The 7,270-nt window shown below is 43.0% G+C and overlaps 1 pseudogene; it reads right to left on the bottom strand.

Moving 5' to 3' along the window:
* Positions 1–801: 801 nt before the first annotated feature.
* LOC146812410 (solute carrier family 2, facilitated glucose transporter member 10-like) overlaps positions 802–7,270 on the bottom strand; it is a 55,136-nt pseudogene continuing 48,667 nt past the window's right edge.

Genomic DNA, 7,270 nt, shown 5'->3' with positions numbered 1-7,270 from the left:
TTACAGTAGAGGATCTATGCTGCTAACATTAACAGACTGGTTATTTAACCTTTGTTTTTTTCCACCTGGTGAATAGGAAAGATAGAGATGGTTGAGGGATCTTCTGCTCCTGAAGAAAGTCCACAGATATACACTATAGGAAGCGCTGAAACATGTACACCTACTTATGATAGCGAGGAAGGTATCCAAATAAGCATCACTTAACTCCCTCTTTTATTTGTGGGGTGGGGTGGGCTGATTTTCATGTGGAGAAGCACACGATGGAGACAGTAACACTGCTTGTGGGATTTGCCAGGGAAAGCCCACTAGGGATCAAGAAACACAGAGCACAGGGGCTGTGATGCTTGCATGGAAAAAGCACTCAACATAGAGTGCAACGCAGACTGTTGAGTATTTTGTGGGGGAGATGCACAAGCGGGAGAGAGCAACATTGGGAGTGAGGAGTACATTAGAGAAAGAGCAACATGTAGCACAGGGGCATTGGTTTTGGCAGGAGGAAAAGCACACAGGAAAACACATGTGCTTCCTTGCAGTGGTTAACCAGAAAGTAAAAAGGGGTTTCCTAAAAGTGAGCAATGGGCCGATAGGAGGCAACCAAGCAAAAGCATTGTAAAGCGTCAATACTATGGGGAAGGGAAAAACACAAGATGGACAAGTAGGGGCCAAGAAAGCCACTAGTTAGATGCAAGCAAATAGAAGTGAAAATAAAACCAACAAATTGCGAGCATTAGGAAGGGTAAAATCCCGCAATAGGTCTTTCACAACCAGACAGCTTGCATTGCATTGCCTTGTAGGCAAGATCTAATGAGAAGTCGTTTTCCACTGACCCCGCTCGATATTAGCATTTTCAGGAAATTGTGTGCTATTGAAAGACATAGGCTTCTTTTGTTGCATCAATGCCTTTGACTGGATGAGGTCTCCCACATTATGATCATAAGAAAAAAATACAAACATCCTTAAGCTTGTAGTGCTGATCAAGCCTATGTTAGGGGCATGTGATCCAGTTACTGCAACAGTCAGATTGATGGAGTCTATCCTGACCTCCAGAAGGTGAGAAGTGGTCTGTCCTAGGAGTCACTGGAAACTAGTGAAGCACTCACCATGTACAGTGAAAGGTTTGATATTTTGTTGCAGCTGTTGCGGGACTCCAGTGAAATTCAAAAACTTCCTCCACCAATTCCTTTGACCGATATTGACATCACAGCACATCCCGCAAACAGCAGGACTCTTCCTCCTGCTTTGTCAGCACAGACCTTGGCAACCAAGGTGAAAATAATCGTCACCACACCAATCCCCATGGGTGCAAAATGGCTAAAGAATCACGCTGGAATCCCACAAAGCTAAATATTGTTGATGCATAGTAGTAAAGGGCTTTGGGTTGGTCTGTTAGCTTCTGAAAGAGGACTAAACCAAGGTCAACCAAACTTATCCTCTTCTTGTTGTCCCTGGAGCAAAGGAGACCAATTGATGAATATTGGCGCTCACAATTGAGTTCATGGTTAGGTTCCTCAGTTTCTTCAGTGTTCTCTAATGGGAAAATTCCCTTATGGGTTTTTTGGTGCTGCGTTTTTTATTTTGGGGGGATGAGATGGGAGGAAAAGAATACTGAACAGCTGAACAGGGTTTGCTACAATAGACAATCCAAGCATATTTCCAGCCCTCCTTTACATCCCATAAAATATAATTTCAAGACGTACGTATAAGATATCACTCGCCAAAATCCCAGTCTCATAAAGTGACCCCAGCATGCCTTGTTGATGAGGACCCACCGTCTCAGAGATAGAGATCAGCATGACTGGCATGAGATGGATATAGTAAACCCCAAGACGACGCGCCCTTCACAAGCCATTCAAATAATCCTAACAGAATTAAAATTAGGCTTCTGACCAAAGGTACCACTTTGCTTGTCAGTATTGAGGTTCTACTAACAGGATAGTGATTAATGATAATTCCTTCCAAACCGCGTGCAAAGAGAATGCCTAATACTAAGCCATGGTTTAAGATCTTTTCTGGGAACAACTGGAGGTAGATATTTATCTAAAGCTGACTCCGGGGTCGTATGTTGATCACAACCCAGCATAAAAAGATGGCCCCAAAGATCAAATACATGACCCTAGACAACAGATAATAAAAGATGATTCTTCCAAAAATACTTCCCAGACAAGATCCAGTTTTCAAAGCGTTTACGAGGATGTTTTTTAGAAACATCCGGTGAGAAGCGTTTATCTGAAGCCAACTCACGGCTAATGCAGCGCACACAGTCAAGATTCCCAGCATGAACCCAACTATAAAATCCACCACAGCGGACAACAGATGATAAAAGATGATTTTTCCAAATAGGCATATCACGACACCTTCAAATGCAAAAGCAGGTCCGAGGATCTCTTCTACGAACCACCGGAAGTAGTAGTTTTTCTGACTGAAGGCGTCTAAAATGATCGTACAGATGAAGACAAGGAACAGATGCTTGACCACGTACAAAAAGCGTCCCACACCTGGCCCTAAAAAACAATTTGAAAAGCAGTGTAGGTTTCAAAATTAATTTTGTAATAGCTTTAAAAATCATCAACTGTCATCAGAATTACAAGCTAATATTTGACATTTGTTCATTTACATTTTTCCATAGTCCCCACATCACTTCTTTTGATTGTTTTTATGAGGAGGAAATGCAGAAAAGATGAGTCGGAGAGCAAATTCATTAAAGGGGCCATCCAATGAAAAGAAAAGAAAGCTTGTCCTCTTACCCATGACACATGAACAATCATCAACATTAGAGCTCTGCAAAATCCCTTTAATAATGCCTGGGTGTTCTGTGGGGACTATTGTGAAATAATACACTAGGTTATGAGTTTAGGGTTAGTAATCTGAGAGGAACAGGTAGGTTTTTATGACCTTCTGAACTTTATAAAGTTGCTTTTGCCATAAGACTACAAGAAGCTACAGGCAGGGTGGTTCAAAAGCTTTAAGCCTGGCTGGGGCAGGGATCTTCCTCCCATCCACATATATCTTATATGAGCTGGGGATAGCAGGTTTTAGGAGGGTGAATCTATTGGTCTGGTCCGTAGAAAGGTTAGGAGCTTCCCAGAGCAGGGGTGTTTAACATAAGCCGAGAAGGTCAGGACCCTTGCCAGAGTTTCTGGAAATCCCTATATATATATATATATATATATAAAAACCGCAACATTCTATTTTGAATAACTTTGGCGCCGGTCGACGAATCCTCGCGAAATTTTCAAAATAGGTGGGGCGCTACGCTACGCTCCTACCCTGAAAGTCTCGGGGGGATTCGTCAAGCGGGGGCTGAGATAAAAGGGGGGTCCCAAAACGCATTTTTCCCATGCATTTTTCCATAGGACCTTTAGACACAGCTACAGCCCGAACGGCTGAACAGAGTTCCTTGAAATTTGGCAGAGAGGTAGTCTACAGGTCAAGGAAGTGCCTTTTGTAGGTTTGGTGTAAATCTGTTCAGTAGATTCTGAGAAAATAGCCTTTAAATCAATATATATATCTGAGCCAGCTTACGGTGCGCTTACGGTGCGCTTACCGTACGCGTACGGTGACGTGCGCGAGCGCGATTCTGATTGGCTGTTAGATCTTAGTAAACATTCGAATCGGTCGAAACCAGGAAGCGGCGGCCGCCATTTTCTCTCTCGGACTCTGAGGGGGGGATGAAAAACAAAGAGAATAAACATGTAAAGGGACTGTTTAGACAGCTCCCAACCACCTCAGCTTGCTAAATGTGTCCCCACAGAACCCCCAAGGCCAAAAATTCATTTTTATTTTTTTACGAAAATTCGCCGATTATGCTTACCGTAGGCGTACGGTCACAAAATTAATAAAAAAAAAAATTATCCACACTCTCCCCACCCCGTGTGCAAATGGTGCAACGAAGCGCATAATATGTCCACCACGTGCGCACGGTGCGCGAAGCGCATCGAGCGTAAATGGCCCATCCACGGCACTAACTGCGTAAAGTGGGCGCGCGGTGCACGCGTGCTCACTGTGCGCGCACGGTGCGCGAAGCGCACCGTTCGCGCACGGAACGAACTGCGTTAAGTGGGCGCGCACGCCACGAATGGCGTAAAGTAACTTAGCATTTAAAAAACCGTACAAATTCACTGAAAAAACCATAGGTTTCACACACGTTATAGTTAGGAATTAGCATTTAAAAAACCTTGCAAATTCACTGAAAAAACCATAGGTTACACACATGTTATAGTTAGCTGGACATTTTACTGATAAAAAACCAATGAAATTCCCCCGTTATAGTTAGTGCAGGCAACTATAACTCACGCGACCGCAATCCTCTGCTGATGACATATGTGTCTTTATGAAAAAAAAATATTTGTAATATATGTATAGCTAAAATTTAATGGAAGAAGACATAGGCAAATAAGTGTCTAAATACAATATTAGCATCAGCAGAGGATTGCGGTCGCGTGAGTTATAGTTGCCTGCACTAACTATAACGGGGGAATTTCATTGGTTTTTTATCAGTAAAATGTCCAGCTAACTATAACATGTGTGAAACCTATGGTTTTTTCAGTGAATTTGCAAGGTTTTTTAAATGCTAATTTCTAACTATAACGTGTGTGAAACCTATGGTTTTTTCAGTGAATATATATATATATATATATATATATATATATATATATGTATATATACATATATTCACTGAAAACACCATAGGTTTCAGGGGCGATATAGTTAGCTGGACTTTTCACTCGTACAAAACCATAGAAATTCCCCCGCTATAGTTAGTTCAGCTAACTATAACTCGCGCGCCCACAATGCACTGCTGATGACGTCACATATTACATCACTCATGACATGGTCAGTGACATCACTCATGACATCACTGATGACATCTCAAATGACATCACTGATGACATCATCCAGTGAATGTGTGTTTTTCTGAAAATTACATATGTTTTATATATGTATATCTCAAGGTCGATGGAAGAATAAATGGGAATATAAATGTCTACATGGATGATTTGTTTTTGAAAAATTGATTGTATTACTGACTGATTAAGTGTATCTTAGTGAGTAATGTTTAAATATGTAAATATCTGTATCAGTCTCTCACTTTTGTATAAGTGGCTGCATGGGTTGGTGAGTAGCTACATGAGTGTCTATATAGGTTATTAGTTGATTTTTTGAGTATCAGTATGAGTGTCTGATGTCTGTATGGTTCGGTGGGGGGTATTACGTAGTGCGGTGGTGTGCGTATAACTGAATATGCAGGTAAACGGATGTTTGATTCTTTATTTGCATGAGTGACTACGTGTGTGAGTAACTTTATGGATGAGTGGCGTTGTGTAACAGAATGTATAGGTGTATGAATACATATGATGAGTGAGTGCATGTATGAGTGACTGTATAGGACTGTTGGTGAATGAGTGGATGTGTATGTGGATCTTACAATTACTGAATAGGTTGTTGTAACTGGTATTGGTATGTCCATTGTTTTGAAAATTTTAATTTCTATTTTTGAATGTGTGTATGAAAGGTTATATTAGGGTGAGAGGAGGTCTGCCACTCTATCACAAGGATGATGTCATCAGTGATGTCATGAGTGATGTCACTGACCATGTCATGAGTGATGTAATATGTGACGTCATCAGCAGTGCATTGCGCGCGCGCGAGTTATAGTTAGCTGAACTAACTATAACGGGGGAATTTCTATGGTTTTGTACGAGTGAAAAGTCCATCTAACTATATCGCCCCTGAAACCTATGGTTTTTTCAGTGAATTTCAAAGGTTTTTTAAATGCTAATTTCTAACTATGCCTACAGAGATAGGACATGTGAAGAAAGAAGGAAAAACGCACAGAAAGAAAAAAAAGAAATGCAGAAAGAAGCAACAGAAGTCCTCAAAGACGAAGAAAAGTGCAGGAAGAAATATAACGTGCAGAAAGAACAAACAGAAGAGCAGAAAGAAGCCTTGTTGCAAAATCATCCTGTACCCTCAACTTTTTCAGACGGATACTGGTGGTAACTGAGTCTGCCTAAGCAGTCCTAGAGCCAGTGCTATGTGCTAGAAAGGAATCCAGGCCGGAGCATGATACATAGGCGGTGTCCTTTCCGCCGAGAGTGCACCACCCCTGAAGGACTGGGGGCCACCGGGGATGACATTCAGCATCTTCGATATGTGGAATGACTGGCAAAGGATGAGGATGCGTTCCCTGACTGAGGCTCATCTGTGAGTTTTAAACATTCAGCAGAATATTGCACGTACCTTACCTGAACTGCAACTCCCAGCATTAAATGCGCAGTCTTATGCAAAGCAGCCCATAGGGGGCGCGCAATAAAAGGAAATGCTGAGCAGCAATGAGGTGGTGTGCGTGGTTCTTCTCTGCACTACAAGCCTTTGATAAAGAGATAAACTTGAAACGCGTCAGGCTAGAGTTTTGTGGAGCTGTGAAAGGTATCAGAAAGGAAACGCTTCCATACCTGTAAGGCGGGCTGTGCTTGGGGCCCGTGTCAGCATTCAAGTGCCTCTTGCTAGAAAGGAATCCAGGCCGGAGCATGATGCATAGGCGGTGTCCTTCCCGCCGAGAGTGCACCACCCCTGAAGGACTGGGGACCACCGGGGATGACATTCAGCATCTTCGATATGTGGAATGACTGGCAAAGGATGAGGATGCGTTCCCTGACTGAGGCTCATCTGTGAGTTTTAAACATTCAGCAGAATATTGCACGTACCTTACCTGAACTGCAACTCCCAGCATTAAATGCGCAGTCTTATGCAAAGCAGCCCATAGGGGGCGCGCAATAACAGGAAATGCTGAGCAGCAATGAGGTGGTGTGCGTGGTTCTTCTCTGCACTACAAGCCTTTGATAAAGAGATAAACTCGAAACGCGTCAGGCTAGAGTTTTGTGGAGCTGTGAAAGGTATCAGAAAGGAAACGCTTCCATACCTGTAAGGCGGGCTGTGCTTGGGGCCCGTGTCAGCATTCGAGTGCCTCTTGCTAGAAAGGAATCCAGGCCGGAGCATGATACATAGGCGGTGTCCTTGCCGCTGAGAGTGCACCACCCCTGAAGGACAGGGGGCCACCGGGGATGATATTCAGCATCTTCGATATGTGGAATGACTGGCAAATGATGAGGATGCGTTCCCTGACTGAGGCTCATCTGTGAGTTTTAAACATTCAGCAGAATATTGCACGTACCTTACCTGAACTGCAACTCCCAGCATTAAATGCGTAGTCTTATGCAAAGCAGCCCATAGGGGGCGCGCAATAAAAGGAAATGCTGAGCAGCAATGA

The sequence above is a fragment of the Triturus cristatus genome, chromosome 7 (genome assembly GCF_964204655.1).
Source record: "Triturus cristatus chromosome 7, aTriCri1.1, whole genome shotgun sequence".
NCBI lineage: Eukaryota > Metazoa > Chordata > Amphibia > Caudata > Salamandridae > Triturus > Triturus cristatus.
This window is presented reverse-complemented; position numbering and strand designations above follow the sequence as displayed.